The sequence below is a fragment of the Cryptomeria japonica genome, chromosome 5 (genome assembly GCF_030272615.1).
Source record: "Cryptomeria japonica chromosome 5, Sugi_1.0, whole genome shotgun sequence".
NCBI classification, from domain to species: domain Eukaryota; kingdom Viridiplantae; phylum Streptophyta; class Pinopsida; order Cupressales; family Cupressaceae; genus Cryptomeria; species Cryptomeria japonica.
In genome coordinates this window covers 186,138,544-186,159,622 of record NC_081409.1, presented here as the reverse complement: position 1 = coordinate 186,159,622, position 21,079 = coordinate 186,138,544, and the positions used below count along the sequence as shown (strand labels likewise).

The window sequence follows — 21,079 nt, the reverse complement described above, 5'->3', positions numbered from 1 at the left end:
GACTGCTCTATTCATTAAAGAGCAAATTCAAGTCAGTGTTCCTTATTCAAAAAATTGTATCAGAAAAACAAAAAATAAATAAATTCCAATTGAAAATTGTCAGAAAATTTTGCAAGGAACAGTTCATCAGAACATCAATGATTTCAGTCATAAAAGGTGCTAGTTCCTAAAAGAACAGATTTTGTATCATCTTTTAGGGGCAGCAAATTTTCAAAGTGTAAAATCAGTGAAGAAAGATAGCTTTTTAAATCAAAGTGCAGCACCATTTCGAAATGGTGAAATCTGCTTCCTTGCTAGTGTCGGAATATCCTCAGGCTAAGGGTACCGGTTTGGGACACATCAATGTCCAAGAAATAGAATTGGAAAAACACATTCAAAAAGGGAATAAGGTAGCAAGAAGACTTTGGGACAGAAATCTTATTGAAGCAGTCTCCTTTCCAATCTCAATATTAAGTGAGGAACTTGTCGTGAATTGTGTCAACCACTACAACCCTGAGACAAGGGAGATAGTCTCATTGAGTGCATAAGTTCTTTGCAAGCTTAGGGGCAGCAGCATATTTTCTATATTTTTGTCATCTTGTAGTTGAAACTTGCAGCCTTCGGCATTTCATTCTATTTTATTTTATTTTATTTTATTTATATATCATAGATTCATATGCACATTGACAATGAATTATTAAAGCAATTAAATTTTCTTAATTTGTTTTTCTCATGTGAATTCTCAATTTAGCTCCAACGTCATCTATTTAGGATCTATAATGTATATGATGAATGCCATATCAATGTTAGCATATGAATATTTGAAATTTCCCTATTATTTTATCCCCTAAAATGGCCTCCAAAAAGTGCATCCTTGAAACACTTATCTCTATCCCTATCATCCCCATCCCTAAAACTTAGTGTAACATAGAATAAAAAAACATTTATGGGAAGAAATCCCATAAAGCTTAACTAGGATTTTTTTTAAACATTCATGAGCAGAAAACTAGTCGAGCTTAGCTTAACTATTAATTTTTTGGTCCTTAAAATCTCTCTTTTAAAAAGAAAAGTATTTTTTCTAGGTTTTCCCTAGCTATGCCCAAGACTTCTCCTCAAGACTACAGGTTCATCTTAGGTACATTTCAGATATACTATGAGAACCCTAATCGTACTCAACAGGAACTGAACATGAGAATCATGACCATTTGGTTTGGTACAAGTAAATTCCCACAAATGAATAAACTCCGTAACAAAGGTTTTGTTGAGTCACAATTTTTCAAAGTATGCTTCGAAGCATCACCGAGTAAATATACTTCAAAATCCATAATGAATTGTTATCCCAAATTTTGGTCACTTAAAACCCAATGAAAAAGTACTACCCAGTACCCACTCAAAGGTGACTATAAAAGGCTTCTCTCTCTCATTTGTAAAGGACAATAGCGGATAGCAGGTTAATAGTTTAGAAATAGTTAATAATTCAACAATAGTGAATAGTTGATATATGTTAGATAGCAAGCAGATAGAATAGAGTAGGAGATAGGAGAAGAAGAAATTGTTGCTAAGGCTTGTAAATGGATATACTCTTTTCATTGAAGATAAGGTGAAATATGTTATTTCAACAAGCTACATGGTTTCTACTTCTCATTTGTTTACATGTTGATTAGATAAATGAAAGGAATTGTGAATGATGGATGATAAAATTCATATATCCATACCACTAGCGATTTGCTGATTGTAAGTTTGCCTTGTGTGGTCAACTGGAATCCTAAAATGAGCTTAACTTCAATTGCTATTCACACTTTGATATGCATTGCCTTGATGGTGTCTTTGTTGTTGATAGTAATTTGAACATCACGTGCCTACCTTAGGAGATCGAACTAGCTTTGTAGAGTTGTTCATTTATGGCGAAGCGAAGCTTAGTTGAATTTCATCCAATCGTTCATTGTCTCTTGCATTCTTATGAGTAGTGTAGTCTTCCTAAACCTATCTCTTTTGCTCTTTTATTTTCCAAGCAAGTAGTTAGAATCTAAGTTCCAGCAATTCAAGCATTCAAGTATTCAACGTAAGTCCCCTTGGATTACCAGCAATCACATCACCCATTGAGCTTATCCACGAGTCAAAACCTGATAGTAGAAACCTTGGAGTTGTCTCATTTGATCGCAAATCATAGCATTTGAGAGACTTTATTCAAGAGAGGATAAGATACCTTGTTATTTTATTCTGTGTTTGATTGTGCTAAAAAACACATCAATAGAATTGGCGCTAGAAGGAGGGCTTGATTGCGGTGACTTCCTGAACAGTTGAACTCCAGATCATATCAATTCATATTTGCAGGGAGTAATCTTATAGCCTTTTTTTTCACCCTCCTTCACACTCAACAGAATTAGGAGGGCCTTGACAGTGAATATAAGCTTAAACAATCAAATAAGGTGATAGTTGGACTATCAATTGGACTTGTGAAAGAAAGGAAGCAATTCATGCAGCTGGAACCAATTGAATTCGAGATTTGTAAGATCTCTTTTATTCCAAAAAATCCAAAAACAAAGTAGAAAAGTAGAAAATCCAAAAAAAAAGTGAAAAACCAAAAAATCCAAAAAAACAATTAAAAAAAGTGGAAAATTCAAAAAGAAAGATTTCTCAATGGAAGGGCAGCAGCATCACCAAGATGAGCAACAAGTTGATATTCCTCGACTTTGGTGGAGATTGAATGCACAACTATATCCACGCCGCTTGTCCGAATTTGCATCGCCTAGGTAGTGTAGAATTCATGGGACTAATAAACACGATGAAATGCATTGCTTGACATTCTTGTCAAGAATGGAATCAGCAGCACAAGGAATTATCTTCTTCTGGGATGTCCCCAAGCCAGAAGCAAAAGAAGGCAATTTCAGCATACCAGAGAGCAATGATCCTCCTTTTGGATTTTTATGGATGGTCGAAAATCAACTTGTCCTAAATGGTGAACTACGCTTAGAAAGCATATTCATTGTGGTGTAGGATTCATAACGCACCCCACTCCGAATTTACTTGCTCATTGTGCGAAATGGCTATCAACCAAGTCAGATATCAGTTTCGATTGCCATCCTTATTCAAAGAAGAATATATTGTGAATAGATCTTGGAGTGCATATCTTGTAGCTAAATTTCGAAGAACATATGAACAAGACATCGCTACATCATCCGACAGTAAAGGAAACCAGTTGCAAATTGATGATACGAGTTCACCTAATGATCAATGTATTGCAGTAGATAGCTTTCCACACCTTGCACCAAAAGAGGAATATGTTGAAATACAAGTTAAGGAGGACAATAAATCACAGCCCTTTCAAGAAGAGGAATTCCTTGATGAATTTTCATTCCTACTACAAAAGGAGATCCTTGAGAATGAGATACAAGAAGTTTCAAATAGCAGCCTTGAAGGAGAAGACAATCATATGGAAATGTTGAACAAAGAACTACAAATTATCACTAGTGAGCTCAAGTATGAAGAACAATTTGAGGAAGCGCTAAAAGACATCATCACTACAATGTTATTCAAGGGGGCACTGAATGATCTGATGGAATAAGTACAAATGGAATCACTGTCAAAAAAATTTCAAGAAAAACAAGTTATTGTAGGTTATTTGATTCATCATCAACTCCGGCCTCCCGAGACATTGCTCGAAGATGAAATACCACCTGAGATTGTATTTGATCAACTAGAGGAAACTTTTGAAGATCAATCACTCAAGGAGACTCTCATTTTCGAAGATATGCATATAGAGTTTCACAAGGATGCATGGTTCATGCAAGATATTAAGCTTGTCGTCACCACAGAAGTCGAGAATGAAGAACAATTTGAGGTTGCGCTACTTCCCGTCCAAAGGATTCAAGAAGAGCTTGCAAACAAAAATCAACATGTCATGGATGCCCGTGGAATGGTACATCACCAATGGTGACTCCCCGAAGAAGCAGGTGATCTCTATTTCAACGATGTACTAGTGGATGGCAAGCAAGCACTTCCATTCGAGCAAGAACAACACCAGGTTGTCTCTTTCCCTACTCTTAATTTTGAATGCTATGAATTTGATTATGGAGGTTATGGAAAAACAACTTGCATTTGGATAGATCACGGTCCTAATGAGTTGCCTCAATTGCTTATCTTGCATGAGGGGTTGATTGAATATGAGAGTTGCCTTGTGAGAGCTTGCTTTTCTATATTTAAGGATGACTTTGCCCGATTGTGAACTATCACTTTTTCCATGCTCATGTTGCATACCTTGAGAAATCATGTAGAGTCGCGTGCATATGTCACTTATTTGAGTCGTGTCAAGTCTAGGAGTCTTGTATATAGCTTAGAGTAGGTTTTCTTTCCGCATGTTTTAGCTTAGAGGTTTTGAGTGAGCCTTGTTATTAATTTGCCTTGAGCCATTTGACTCAAGATTCTTCGGTGGCTCAAATAGTTTAGATGTTTGCTTTCTTTAGTTCACTTTGCTTTTGGTTTGCCTTAGTTTCACTTTCTTTTGTATGTTTGTTTTAGTTTAGTTTGCTTTGGTTTTAGTTTGCTTTAGAGTCAACCGTTTTGCCTACTTGGAGCCTTCAGTTGTGAGAAAGGCATTTGTGTTGTTTTCTCACACACTGGCACATTTTGGATCTTTTGTTTGGTCCATTTCTTAGATATCCACTTATGAAATGCTTTTGAATCTGAGGTTGTTCCTCTCCGCCTTTATCATTTGGTTAGGACTTGTACTTAACTCGTAAGGAAATTACTTTCTATGTCTTGATAAGGAAATTACTTTCTATGTCTTGATACCGACATCTTTCGATTACTATATTTTACACACTCAATCAAATTGCTCTAAGTCATTGTGGTCTCTAGGTGAAGTTGTGGCTAGTGAAAAATCTAAAATCCGGCTTCAACGCCATTATAATTCTCAAACCCAAGTGAGCTTCATTGCTTACGAGCCAAATTGCAAAGTGTGGAAAGTATGTGAGGAAAATGCAGTATCAAAAGAAAGAGGATATGTGAAAAGAAAGGAATATCAAAATGAGAAAGAAAAGAAAAAAATCAAGAAAAAAGAGAAAAAATGGAAGAAAATGAAATGTCAAAGAATTTGGCTTTGGGAAAATACGAGTAACTCCATCGAGGCTATGGATGCTCGGCTAGCAAGGAGCAATATTCGTGAGATTACAGCGATAACCTCGTTGGGGCTATAGACGCTCGCTGGCAGTGAGGCTCTATCAAGGATGCTTATGGAGTATGGATAAGCTACGTAGCTAGTCACGATGGATTCTAAGAGTCGCAATGTTCTTATGAGTTGGAATGAATACATTTGCACACATGTGGGTAATCAAAGACTAGGTGCCTTGTCCAAATCAGGATTCTTCTTTCATTTTGAGTATACTTCCTAGTCTCTTAATACATTGGGTTGAATTTTCCGAAGGTTCTAAGTGTGGATTGAGTTTTTATCTTTGAAATGTTTAGGAACATTTATTCGGGTGGGGCTAGATGTTGTGACAATTTCACACATCGCCTCATTGCAAATGGGGACCCCCACTTTTTTTTGCTTTCTAGGATAGTGGTAGAGTCTTTTGCTATTAGCCTTTTGTTTGGAGAGGTATAGTTTCTCAAGTGACCAACAGGAAATCAAGTTACCTCTCTCTTTTGGATGAAGTGAAGTCAGTCAATTATCAAGGTGTAGGAAATGAATGACTCATCTTTTACTTGCAACCTAAAGATGAAATGCTAAATTTGGCTAGGGCATTGACAGTCACTTCCTTTGCCCTTCCTTGGCATTGACAGTCACTTCCTTGACCTCATAGAAGCAAAATGTGAGATGTGAAATGAAGTGAAATGAGGTCTCAATTTGAACAAGATAGGAAAGGAAGTTTGAGAGGTAGGTCTCTTGGATGAAAATTCCACTAAGTAAATTTTCCTTTGCCATCCAAGAGGTCTGATTGCATTTTTATTGAGAAGCAAGTCGCATGGGCAAAATTTTGGCTTAGTCAACATCATCCTAATGGAACGAAGGTCAACATCATGAAGGATCAACATAGAGGAGTTTGAAGGGATGAAGAATGAAGTACAATATTCACAAGAGTGAGCATAGAAAGGCATGTGATAAAAGAGATTCCACAATCTTGAATTTCGTTTGGAAATCCAAGAATCATTGCCAGTATAGCCAGACGAAAGCTCCAAGGCAAAGTGATCAAGACAAGAAGATAGTTTCAGAAGAGTTAATCAAAGTCAGAAGACAATGCAATTTGACCAGGCTTCGAGATGTCGAGTATCAGGAGATATTGCCCAAGACATCAACACTCCTTCATGATGGCATATCAAATCAACCAAGTACAAGCAAGTTGAGGTGGCATCCCAGTCACTACTCACCCAATCAGGAGGCTTCGCATCAGCATGTCCAGATGTGATGCATTTGACTCACCCATGGAGGCACAAACTCCAATGTACCTACCCTCACTATCTATTGGTCAAATATTCAAGAGAGGACATGTGTCCAAATATTGCAATTATCTCATTGGCTAAGCAGAGTTTGTTCCAACAAACCCTAATTAGGGTTTCATCTTGTAATCTTGGCCATTGATATGGATTCAATCCAAGCCATTCATTTGTAAAGGGAGCACTATAAAAGGCTTCTCTCTCATTTGTAAAGGTTAATAGCAAATAGCAGGTTAATAGTTTAAAAATAGTTAATAGTTAAACAATAGTGAAAAATTGATATATGTTAGATAGCAAGAAATTAGAATAGAGTAGGAGAAGAAGAAATTGTTGCTAAGGGTTGTAAATGGATACTCTTTTCATTGAAGATATGGTGAAATGCGTTATTTCAACAAGCTACATGGTTTATAATTCTCATTTGTTTCCATGTTGATTAGGTGAATGAAAGTAATTGTGAATGATGGATGATAAAATTCATATATTCATACCACTAGCGATTTGTTGATTGTAAGTTTGCCTTGTGTGGTCAACTGGAATCCTAAAATGAGCTTAACTTCAATTCCTATTTACACTTTGATATGCATTGCCCTGAAGGTGTCTTTGTTGTTGATAGTAATTTGAACATCACATGCCTACCTTAGGAGATCGCACTAGCTTTGTAGAGTTGTTTGTTGATGGCGAATCGAAGCTTAGTTGAATTTCATCCAATCGTTCATTGTCTCTTGCATTCTTATGAGTAGTGTAGTCTTCCTAAACCTATCTCTTTTTCTCTTTTATTTTCCAAGCAAGTAGTTAGAATCTAAGTTCCAGCACTTCAAGCATTCAAGTATTCAATGTAAGTCCCCTTGGATTACCAACAATCAGATCAACCATTGGGCTTATCTACGAGTCAAGACTTGATAGTAGAAACCTTGGAGTTGTCTCATTTGATCGCGAAGCATAGCATTTCAGAGACTTTATTCAAGAGAGGATAAGATATCTTGGTATTTTATTTTCTGTTCAATTGTGCTAAAAAACACATCAACAAGTAGGAATCCCAATCAAGAAGACAATGGTAATGCTAAGAATCGGGAATGATAGAAGTCTCAACTGAAGACTGATCAACTATCTCTGATGAAGAATCAAGAACCTTCGAATCAACTGCAACCTCCAAAGGATCACAAGCATGGGTTATCTACTCTGAAGAATGAAAAGGCACATTGGAGTTGGAAAGATGAGCATCAAGGGATAGCGCGGTATCATGATCACCATATGTCTCTTGAATATGAGTCCAAAGAGCATGAGGACACTCAAAGTGAATAAGTGACTCCAAAATGTCATCATTTACATTTTCAAAAATAATTCTAAAAACTCCAGCTCTAAAGCCTTTCCAAATACTATACTCACAAGGTGTACTAGGACAAAGAACTTCATTAAACAAATAGGGCAATAGATTACATTCACTAAGATGCGCAAGAATTAGATTACTCCATTGCCTGTAGTTCCTTTTCTCCAAAGTAATTAAAAAGCCCATTATTGTAATTCTTCAAAAATTACAAAAATATAACCATCACAAAAAACCTCCCAAAGAATAAACTTGATTTTCAAATAAACCAAAAAAAAAAAATTGGGCCTATTGTGCTTGCACACACACCCCTGCTTCAGGGGACCCCCGCATTTTTTTTGGTCTGCACGATAGAAAGAAAGAGAATGAAAGATCTTGCACTTTCAAACCCTAGCACCTTGCAGATGCCGAAGCAACAAAAAGACAAAATCGCGCGAGTATTCACAGTGCCAAAGGAACGCCGAGAGAAAGCAAGAGTTCACATTTTGATCCTAAGCGTCGAAAGTATCCTGAGTCGGCCAAGGGTGAATGATGAGGAGAGTCTCTAAAATTGCACATTTTCTTTGAGATGCCCGAAGAAATCCCTTCATAAATGCCCTTAAATGCCGAGAAAAAATCACGGGGGGATATGACATGATTTTCATATACCCCCCATGACTTCTCTCAAGCCCCTTCATATTGTCAATAAAACTCTCAATGGGGCCCAAGTTCGGCGAATGAAAGCAAAATGAGAGAAATCTCCTCTCAAATCGCCTTGCAAAGCCGAAAATGAATCCTGTATCATCCCTTAAATGGCCAAGTTTCGCGAAGGGCAAGGAGGAAGACATTTAAAGAAAAGTCTCACATTTTCCTTCAAAGGAAGATCGCACATTTCCTTGATAAAGCCCGAACTTTGGCATATAACATAGGCATCTTAAAAGTCTTCCATTGTGTGTTAAAGAGCCGAGTTTTTTTAATTCGTATTTTCAACTTAACCAAGGGGAGTTGCTTAACAAAAATCACACCTTTTCACTAATATTCTCGAGTTTACAATTGGAGAAGTTAGGCATATAAAGCTAAATGAACAAAGTTCACTCAAATTCTTCATGCAACCTGAAATAATTAAGGCAAGAGGGCGAAAATAATAAAGTTTGGTTTTATTCAAATGAATTTAAATCTTGCATTTGCTCTCAAAATCACAAATTTGACAGATAACTTGAGCGCTTTACACATTGCTTTCACTTTTCCCAAATAGGCCGAATTTCATAAAGTTTGAAGGCTAAAGCTAAAATCGCACAAATTTGCCTAACAACCCGAAGTTCACTTGGCAAGGAAAACACATTAAATCAAAGTTAGGTAGTTTTTGCCGAAATTGCAAGCTAGGGAGGGCGAATTTTCTTTAAACATAAAACAGGCATTACAGTTAGCAAAGACAAATCGCACCTTTTTGTAGAAATGGCCGAATTTCTCAAGCCAAAGTTAGCCATTCAGAATCAGAGTCAAAATCACCCAAAACAATTAAAATGGCCAAAGTTTTAAAGGCAAACATCTTTCATCTTTGCCAAATAAAACCCGACATCGCCTAAAATTTAATATTTGTTAAATTAATTTATTTAACTTTTCAAAATGATTAATCCAGGTTGAAATTGATTGTTTCCAGATCGACAACATTGAGAAGATAGGATCGTGATCGACACCAAGAAGCGAAAATGCAAAGCACAAGATCAAAACAACAACCCTGGGCACTACCAATGAAGAATGCACCGCAAAACATAAAATGAAACACGGAGAAACGTGCCATCACCTTATGACAAGTTGGAGCCCCAGTAAGCCCGAAGAGAAAGAACACCAAAATGCTGCAAAATATGCATTCTTAGAATAACACAGCTGGAATTAATTCCAGAAAAGTAGTTGCAAAACTGAATTGTTTAATGTACATAACTACCTGTTGGCCCCATCTAATGTATTTAAAATGAGGGGACATAGGTCAGTTGTTTCCAACTACCACATTGACCTGAATTGATGCCAAACAGTGGTTGGTAGTTGAGAAAGTGGTTGGGAGGATAACTGAGGATTAAATAGGCATGGGTTAAAGCTGCCAGGTTCTAGAGGGGTGATCAGGACTGTTGGATGTAGTCGATCCTAGCCTCTAATTCAATTTGTAAAATCTATAAAGGCAAGATGCCTCTCATTGTAAAGGGTTAGAACAAGTTAGAGTTTTTGTAGAAGGTTAGAACTAGTTAGATTTTTTAGGAATTAGAGGTAGTTGCAGTTTTCATATTATTAGAAGTAGCATAGAACTGTTGTAGAAATTGTTGTTATGACAGCAAAAGCAAATATATGAACATTGAATATGGTGTTTGTTGTCTTTGTTTTCCTCTGTTTGCATGGTTTCCCTTCAGTTGAATAGAAGTAGAGTTCAATGATTTTAATAGCAACGTGTGAGGGTATTTGATGCATTTCAGGTTCATACCATTGGGGACCTATTGATTGTAGGTCACCGTGCATGGTTAGTCTCAACCTTACCTGTGCTTAGTTCAATCATATATATTCGTTTTAGGCTTCGCCACAATTGGGTGCCTAGATGAGTATCTCCAGTCTGAAAATCCATTTATTCTTTGGAGCTTGCATCGTTCTTGCCGAGTTGTGAGGGTGTCTCTAGCAAAACAAGAACTGGTTTATCAAAAGTTGTCTACCCACTACATTAGTTGTTATCATCGCTGTCCTTAGGTCTCCCAAAAACCTTTCCTTTTGATTTTATTTCCTAGTTTGAGAACCACAACATCTTTAGATGTGGATCAGCTCATTGTAAACGTAACACAATACCAGCAAAACACATCAAACCGCTAAGCTATCCCGCAATCATGAACTGACATTTGGAACCTTGAGGTTGTTCCCATTAGGGATTCCTTAAGCAAGAGAGGATAGGATACTCAGCAAGAACATTCTATTCTACGTCGGCCGGAGAGAGTTGTAGCAATACGATTTTAGCCATGTCAACAAGGCCCTTTAAGGGCAATGAGTTGGCAGTTGCATGCACCAATGAGCACCAAGCATGTCAATCCACGACTAGTCAAACCTCAGATCAAACAACCACATGACTATCAACTTCAACTTATCACGATCACAATGAAGGCACAAGCCTCTTCCAACCACATGAGACTAACCTCACACAAGGGAAAGCATTGCCAAGCTGTGTCGTACTCGTGGGCTTGGTATGTAGTGAAAACCCTAGATGTAAATATTTACTCCCAACTTTATAATGTTATAAAGTGGGCATGGGATATGATGTGCACACCAAAATAGTGCCAATGCCTAAGCCAACCATAGCTTAGACCTCCGACAACGAAATACATAGGTCAACAAATCTCGAGCAAGATTCGCATACCAATGCCAAGCACTTGAAACAAGACCAAGTGATGAAGTGTTGAATCACGAGGACAAACTTTGCCAACCACACATTAAATGTGCAAGGCATAGACCACCAATGGACCCACATAAGGCATTGTGAATAGATATAAATCAAGCCATTGAAGAATATAAGTCGCAACAGTATATCGTTGCAACCAATGAGTTGGAAAATAATGCATGAACTGCTAGTGATTAAGGTTGCCAACACAAGTAACGTCGGCCACCAACAAGTCCGCCTACAAATAGCAATGCGTTGTTCACTCACTATGGGTCTACATTTCACAAAGGGAGCCTACCAATATTAATTGTTGGCCAATGGATGATTGAAGTCACGAACCGATAAGATATCTGAGTCATTGACCAACTAGGAGAAGTACTGCCAAACCTCCAACAACCGAAGCAACGAGTAAATCCATCTCCAATATAGGAATATATAACCCATAATGGGCAATACGATGCCAATAAATGAATCAAATATCGTGGCCAACCATGCATACGCCGGCAAATAAATCACTAGAAATATGAAGCAAGATGCCTAATAGCAACAAAACTATGGTGTCACCCCAGCAATGAAATCACGGCAAAAATAACCCCACGCAAGTGGTGCGTGATGTGGAACTACCAACAAAAAACATAATCAAAATACCCGATGTGCTAAACCACACAACTTCCTATACAAATAATCACCATTTGGCAGGAATAAATCTGCAGTCGACAAATACAAGGGAAGGGCCTTCGAAATGCTCTTCTCCGATCTGATGATTCAACGCAGCCACCAACCAATGCTGGTATAATAAGATGTCGATCAATGAAACCTCCTTGGCCTAAGCCCCTCCAAATCGGTCTATCAGCAAGAGAATGAGTAGATCTGCAAAGGCAATAAACCATCAAGCAAGCAAAACATATACTGATCACCTCAAGATCTGGAACGTCAAAAGGCAAATCACACCATAATAAGCTTGCATTCAACATAGTGATTCTGCCACAATTTGCCTAATAATGGTGCAGGCTGACCAAATTAAGGTCTACAAATGCAGTCAAAAGATAACCGAGAAAATTTTGAAACTGACTATGCACCTAATGAAATAGTGTGAATATATCGCCAGTCCGGAACTCGGGACCTCAAAGCTTAACGTGATAAATTCTCAGATGCAGGAGTTGCTGGAAGACAGGCTCTGATACCGTGTAGGAATTATCAATTTCCCAAAACCTGCAAATAGCTATAAACCTTCACAAAGAGAAAACAGATAGTTCACCGGAAATAATAATGAATTGAGATGATTGTAAACGTTACATAAGCTTTGCTTATAAAGGCAAGAGCGGTTATGAGAGCACCAATGAGGTGTAACAGTAGGTAGGGATTAGATATGACCAACTACCCTAATGCAAGTATCATTGCACATAGGAATTGTGAAATACACCTTCAACCTAAGTGCAAAATAACTAATAATTAGCCTAAGTAAACTTCAGCATGTGAGTAAATATATTTTACTCCAACAAGATCTTGTGAACAACTTTTTAATGGAGCACTTTTAGCCCAAATGGATGTTGCCATTGCAAGCAAAAGGCCCAAAAACCCCTAATTTTATATAAAATTTGTCCATTTTTAGGAATTTGATTTTTGGCAAATTTTTATTTTGCTAAGAGGGAATCATTGCAAGCTAAATTCAGCCTTTTCTATAAAAAATTATCTTTTGATCTAGACGTCAGATTTTTGCAAACAAATATTGTTGGAAAGTTGGTTTCATGTACTTTTCAATGGTGCAGGTTTTATTATCAGATCTTGCTGCTGGAAATGTTATTGCTGTTTGAAATCAGATCTTCATTTTTGGCTCTCGACCTTATAACGTTTTGCCACGATCTTTGATTCTCACAATTCTTGCAACATTGGAAAGATATTGAGGAGTTATATTCAGCCATCCATGCATTTTTTCCAAATTCAGCCCTAGGTACATTTTATTCAGTTTTTGCCATATTTGCATTCTAGAGGAATAATTGGACATGATGACAATTGGTAAGGTGTTATTTTAATCAAATCACTTCAATTCAACCATCATGTATGATCATTGATATAATCATTGGAGGAATGTATCATTGCTATAATCTTGGATTATGCAAATTAAACTTCTGCAATCATTTTGACTAAGAACAATTATGAGTCTTGGCAAAAAGGCACCCTCACATATTGTAGGTGGCTTAATCTTTTGCCTCATTTTTAGGGACTCATCCCTGAGCTAGAGACAATGGAATAAATTGGTTTGGTGTAATAAAAATGATCACATCTGAGGATTGATTGGTACAAGCATCTTCAAAGAGGCCTACAATTGGATCTCAGGAATCAGGTGTTTTGTGTTGTAAACACACACACCCCATTACAAATGGGAACCCCTCTTTTTCGCTTGTTAGTCTTAGTTGTTTGGTTTTGTTTTGTTTAGCTTGGTATAAGTTTTAGTCTTTGGCCTTAGAATGAAGGGTTGGTTTTGACAAGTCTTTAGCTTGGTCTTAGAATGAATGTGGATGTGAATGGATGAAGTTTGAAAGTGATGGGTGAAGTGGTGATACAAATTGTAAGATTTCCATCATTTGCATTTTCACTTCAATTTGTAAGCCCACCTTGCATTTACGATTGAAAATGTTGTTCTACTTTGCAATTTTCTTCCAAAATGCAAAAACTAAGTGAATTTTCACTTGAAACTGCAAGTATGATGTTAAATTTTGCTTGATTTGTTGAAACACCTTGGAACTCCCTTCAAAAATGCTGCACAAATTGCATGCACTAGTCTAAAACCCACTTAACATTGCAAAGCAAGGTGAAATTCACACCCAACAGTGTGTGAGTTGCTTGCAATTCCACTCCATTATGCATGCACAAGTGATAAACTCTATCAAAATGCATGTACAAGGCTAACTTCTGCAAAGAAATACAAGGATGAGGTTGAAATTCATCTAAAAAATGCATGCATACCTTAAATCTCTGATTTCAACAGTACATGCATTCCTTAAATCTCCTATTTCAACAATGCATGTGTTGATGTGTGTGTTTTACTGTTTTATGCACATGCAAGCATTAGAATAAAATGCCAAATTACTTTGCCCTCTCTTGAACAAAATCACCTCAGATGCTAAGGATAAGATCAACTAAAATGATTCCAAGGTTTCTACAATCAGGTCTTGACGAGTGGGTAACTCAATGGTCGATGTGAATTGTTGTTTTTGCTTGGGGACTTAAACAATTGTTCAAATTAACTTTGCTTATCATGAATATGGAATGAGTGTGCTAATAACTTAGGATTTGGCAATGGAGTCCTTTACTCAATTCTAACAAGACTTTCTAAAAAAATGGCAAAAGGGAATAGGGTTCAGAAAATCTATTCTAACCCTAGGAATGTAGGAAATGATGAAGAAATTTAGTGGAATCAAACTAGGCAAGGTCTCACCATCAAATCGAACAAATTTTGACTAGAGCTTAGTGCAACCATCTAAGGTGTATTTCATAGATTTTCAAATTACTACCATCAAACATTGAGACCATCCAAGTTGATGCATAACAATCGACGTATAATAATTGAAGTTAAGCTTGCATAAATTTTCAGTCGACCACGCACGATGCACTTACAATCAGCAAGAGGCTAGTGGTATGGAATCTAGATTAAAAGATTCCACATAAATATACTAAACAATTTATTCATTCAATCTAACAACTTGAAAGAAAATTCTAATCTAACTTGGAGGAATTGAGAACCTTGAATGCAAGACAACACTTAAACAAAAATCACCATCAAGTCGAACAATGATTTATATTCAAATCTGCGGCATCTACCAACAATTCTCAAAAATCTCTCTCTTACAAATGAGAGGCAATGAGGTATATATAGAGTCTCATACATAAGGGATGGCCAAGATTAAACTAAAATCAAGGGCCAAGATCATGTCAACAAAGCCCTAGAGTTGCCCTAATTAGGGTATACATCAAAAAAGGAGCCACCAACATATGGCCCAACAGAAAGATACCTAGTCATCAAATAGGGAATCTTCTAGAAGATTTCGTCTTGCATCTCTTTCTCTCACAGCATAATCCAAGAATCTAGCCAATACGGAATCTAACTCCTCCATGGAAATGTTGGGTAAGGTGTCCTACTGTAAATCAATCACCTCCAATGCATCAGAGCAAGCATCCAAAGTGTTCTCCCAATCTGGCATGAGCTTCTGCGAATTGTGAACATGAATCAACAAAGAGACCAAGTCATCTATCTAACTCTTCTTCAAAGAGTCCAACTGATTGAAGTACATGAACTTCATCTTGTCTCTCAATTCTATGAAGTGTAACCCCCTAGCTTCATTGACATCAACTCCCAATAACTCCTCAATTTTGCCAAGGATCCTCAACTAAATATCATGAATAGATCCTTTCATCTCTGCACAACTCTTTTGTGTGCTCTCATAAGTTGATTTCTTCATGGCCAATGAACAATACCAGCCATGGAAATCGTATCTATCTCCATTCTGCACAATATTCTCCCTAATCAATGTGGACATGGGAATCTTCTTCAAAGCTCTGAGGCGTGGAATAGTCTTCTCTTGAATGGGTCGGAATTCTTCCCAAACTCCCTCCAAATACTATATCTTGAATATAAGCCCCGTTGTCTTGTCAAAAGCCTAGGTAAAATGAGTAAGGAAATTATCCACCTGTCTCTTTGTATCCTCAATCCATTTCTCCACTTCCGAGAGTGTATCTCTCTCTGCCTCATAATGTGTATGCAATCCACGATCAACTGCAATAGGGAAAATAAGGGTGGGATTCTCATGCCTTATACCTGCAATGTACTCTCTAAGTCTGATATTCTTTGCTTTGTACTTCTCTCTTTTCTCTATCTCCCGGTCCAATCTGGCACTGATTGCCTTGAGGGTATCACCAACCTCCTGAAATTCTTGCTCCTTTGTAGTGCGACCAAGGGCGGTTGAAATAATCTGGAAACCCATGGGAGTAGCAATGTCCGTCGTCACATCTCCAATAGGAATAGCTACCTACGCAACCCGCATTCCTGTCTCATCTCTAGTATGTGACAAAATCTCAGCCTTCTTAGGTTCTCCTTGTTGCTTCTAGCTAAGTAATCAATATCATTAATTGGTTGCACCTCTACCATCTTCTTACTTTTCTCCACACTCCTCATCAACCAATCAGGAATGGTGGCCATCTCCATACCATCATCGAGACACATCTCTCGATCAAGCTCTCTCAATGCCGAGATAACATCATCATCATCATCAGGATTATCCCTGGTCAAATCATATACATTCCTCCCCAAACTAACCTCCAAAAGGACAGTAGAAGATCTCGGTTGATCATCATCCTCATTAGGTGGAGCAGATGTAGCTGTGGCATGTAAATCCTAAACATTCTCAAGTAATATCACTATGTTAGAACATTGCTCAACCTCTCTATTTTGTTCTAGCACTTCAACTTCCTTGATTGATGAGACACTGAGGGGTGGTGAAGGAATGATAGACGAAGGAATGATAGTCTTTTGCTTCTTCTTCTTGACCTCCTCAATCTTCTTCCCTCTAGCCTTGACTTCTATTGGTGTGTTCTTCCTTCATTTAGGAGCTTGACTCTCCTCATCCACATAAATCCTTATGTCGTTGATAGTTCTTTGATCATCTTCGGAAGCAGATTCCTCGTGTTCATCTTTTCATAAGTGAAGGTAACACCCATGTCAACTAATCTGTTCATTTGACTATCTACCCATCCTCGGGAGAAACTCAAGACCTCTCTCATCAACACATTCAAATATGTCTCTTCTAGTTCTGACCAATTAGGCAATAAAATAGCCTTCTTCATTTCATTCTCATATAGTGGATGCGTATGATTCTTATCATCTAATACCTAATCAGGAATGAGGAAAATTCCACACTTCCTCATGAAATCCACGGATAATTTGGACCACATTCTTCTTTTCACTGCTTGCTCATCCATCAAGTTGGCCCAATAATCCTCTATGTCTACCCCGTGGATGAACTTATCTCCCCTGATCCTTCCAACTTTCTTATCTAGATCAAATCTTTCTCTTCTCTTGTATGTTGCAAATTGATAGAATGCAAGCTCCTCAATTGTTGTGCTAGCTGTTGTGGTGGATTGGCAAACCTCCAATGTCTTCCCTACTGAAATAGGAAATGTCATCCACGTTCTATGTTTGTCTTTCTGGATAGAATCATATTCCAGAAGTTGTCTTACCACTTCCAACAAGATCATTCTGTCAGTAGGATAACTAGGAAGCTTGTAAGGTTCGGATTGAAATCCATGAATCTTTAGGTATGTGAAAGTGGGAAATTGTATGTACCACGATCCATATTTCTCTATCAACTTTGTTGCCTCCTTGGACAACCTCCTATGGATTCCACCTTGCAACATCCACGTTATGTACATAGTAAATGCATCATTCACTCTCAATTTGATCCATATTTCAATTCGATACATGTTCGGCTGCGGATAGCACTCATAACTTCTAAATTGTCCTTGTCCATTCTCGACTTCACCTCTGCATATCAATCCTTTGTAGGTAACAAATCGTGCAAGCAAGTAAACCAAATAGGAAGTCATGGCAAATGACCTAGATCTCTCCACATTCCTCAACTAAAAATCCAGATTGTCACTTATGATTTTAGACCAATTAATCAACGTTCCTTTCAGACAATCCTGGATGAACTAGAACATCCCTCCATCGTATATTGCACCCTGTAGCATCCCCATCACTCGGTTAAGCAGGAATACTAAATCACTATATTCATCTTTGAAATTTGTGCACGAGTGTCTTAGGAGCCTTGGAATTATGAGTCCTAGGATCGATCATCCACTCCTTGTTCACTACGGTCTTGTACGCATCCATTTTCTTCTTATATCTTTCTTCATATTCATCCTTGGTTCTATCTTTCATGTCTACTCAATGTGGAATACCAAACACCTCGGCAATAGCATCCTCGGCAAGGTAGGAAATGATGGCACCCTTAGGAGTCTTGATCATTCATGAGCGAGGATCATAACATCGTGCACACTCCAGGATAAGCTCACTGCACTATATGGATTGTGCGAACCCAGTGGCCTGATAAATGCCACTCTTCATAATGTTCACATAAGCTAGGGAAGGAATCTGGCTTCCAATTCCGAACATCCACTGTCGCATCTGGCCAATGTTCAGGAAATGCATGTTCATGTTTGTAATCTCCTTCCATCTGGATGACATCTTGGATTCAGGATAGAATCCTGTATCAACAATCCTCTGTTGTTCCTTCCGGATGCTAATTCCCGACTTTGACATTGCACCTGTATGAAGCTAGAAGTTAGCAAACTCGAAAAATGTTCCTGATAACATGTTATGATTTCCTACTGATTAGACAATTTTTAGAATGGAAATCGGGAAATTTATACACATTCCTAATGAATAGTAAGTAAATATGACAAGATTAGGGTATGAAACTCTTATGAAAATCATTAAAATTATCAATTTTTAGACTTAGCAAAGTCTGAAGACACCTCCTTATACTTAGAAATTTTATTAAAATCAGAGTGCAAAGGAGTATACCGGGTCGAGAATTGAACTAGGAAAGGTGTAAAAAAGTAGTGTTTTCACACAAAAGTTGTATGAGAACACCTTCCCGAGGACAACAACGGTTGCCAACAAGCCTGAAGACAACCTGCAACTCTATAAATCAGTCATTAAAATCATGTTGCAATTGCGTGTTATGCAAAATCTATGATGAAAATAAATTTCCCAAGGCAAAAATGAATAAATCTGAGCACGTATGTAGGGCTGGAAGTGAATTTTCAGTCTGAAGACATGAAGTTTTCAGACTTACCAGCACCTCTAGGAATGATAGTAAAATCAAAAAATTGCCAAGAAATGGCGCAAAAATGCACTCCAAGTGAAATCGCCCAAAAAGGTAGGTGGCTGGAAATGGTAATTTTTTTACGACAGGCCCTTGACAATGAAGTTTCAGACCTGCAATAGTATTAAGAAGGTCTGAAAATGCTCTAAAAAACCTCAGAAAAACACCTCAAAACAAAATTGCCTAGGTTGGGATTGGCTGGACAATGAAAAATTAAGTCTGAAAATTAATTACCAGCCAACAATGGAGGTCACACAAGCTGCAATAATAGCGTCAAACTCAGATCTGGAAGTTATCACGGCAAGGAATAACAATAGCAGCCACCAATGCCAAAGGAGATACACCAAAAATGGTGTCAAATAAGCTCCAAAATAAAATCGCCCCCTTCCAACTATGGTGCCACTTCCCAAAAATCTCACAAGTCTAAAAATGGAGTTTAAACTTGCTCCAATGGCTGTCTAAAAATATAGCCCAGGTCTGATTGGGCAGAAAATAACTTCAAACTGCAACTCCAACCTGAAAAATGGTGTCAAAATGACACTTAGCAAAAAATCGCCTAGCTGGAAAAGTCACAATCAGCCACCAAAATGTCTCCAATTCACCACTTAGCAATCACCATCAGCAATTATAATAATATAATATTGCTGGACACCCTCTTTTAAACTTGCTTTTATCTTGAGTTTTCACCACATAAGCAATGTAGGATAAAACTTCGTTACTTATACTTGCCTAGAGAGAATCAATTTGCTTCTAGAATGCAAAAATCATTGAATATTCATTGCAAATCATTTATTAATTGTTTTTATTTTTTTAAATAATCATTAACGTTTGTAAAAAACAATTAAATTAGGTCACTTTATTAAAAGATTTTAAAATTTGATCCAAAATTGACCCATGGCGAAAATCGACCCTTATTTTGATTTAAAAAAATCCAAATAAAAATAATTAAAATGTTCAAAAATATACATTTGGAGAAAATCGACCCCTATAAGGATAAAAATCCTAACAAAAATTTTAACAAACCTTGCACAAAAGCCTCTAAGGGAAATCGAAACGTGTCTAGAGTGAAAATTCCAATTCTAACTTGCCATTTAGCACAAAAAATCACCATGGGAGAAAATCGACCCTTGTCTAGACAGTTATCTGGACCTAAAATCATTAAAATCATCACTTGTGGAAATTCGCCTAAGGTCTAGAATCACTATCGCATTAAAATCCACAAAATCTCATCATAAAAGTCCTGGTGGAAAATCAATAGGCATCAGGAATAATCATTTTAATCCTCATTAAAGTCATCCATAGTCCTGGTGGAAAATTGTGGGTTGTCAAGAAGAATTCCCACACATAGTCAAATTTTGAGCATCCTAGTGGATAATCGCCCCATGTCTGGATGATGAGTGGGAGAAAAATTAAGTCCATCTGGAATCCAATGGAAATTCACCACCAGTCAGAATTTTGAGTGGGGAAAATCATGGGTCATCTAAAATGTGGGGGTAAAAGCACCTCCAATCTGGAATTTTGACATTTTGACCCTTACAATATGGATTTTCATCCAGAATTTAACAATAAAACGCGTCAAGACTTAAGCAAATTCACCAAATTTTGAGCGAAACAAAAGGAAATCTATCGGGATAAAGTGCAAAATCAACTTAAATAACTTCCTAGGAGTGAGAAAACAACTCCTAAAGGACCTAAAACACCTAGGCACTTAAAAATCACCGACGGGAACATTTAAAAACACATTAACGCTCAAAAGGTTTACACTTAGACAAAATTAGGATCATTTAAAATCTCAACGTTTTATGCACTTGATCCTATAACTTCAAAGCTCTAAACGACAATTAGGCAAGATCAAACATTCCGAGACTCGAGCACGGGAACTCAAAATTGCTCATTATGCTGCCAAAACCCTAAACTAACCAACACAGAAAGCAGGAAAGAGGGGGTCCCCGTTTTCAATGGGGTGATGTGTGAAAAGGTCACAACAACATGTATACTTGAAACCCTGAGAATTTTTATGCATGTACACTTCAAATCTGTTTAAAAATTCATGCAATCCTTAAATCCCTGATT

The 21,079-nt window shown here is 37.5% G+C and overlaps 1 protein-coding gene across 6 annotated transcripts in view; it reads right to left on the bottom strand.

The window, feature by feature from the left end:
• Positions 1–21,079, bottom strand: part of LOC131060891 (cell cycle checkpoint protein RAD17) — a 206,462-nt gene that overhangs the window by 89,845 nt on the left and 95,538 nt on the right. The gene's annotated exons all lie outside the window — the stretch shown is intronic.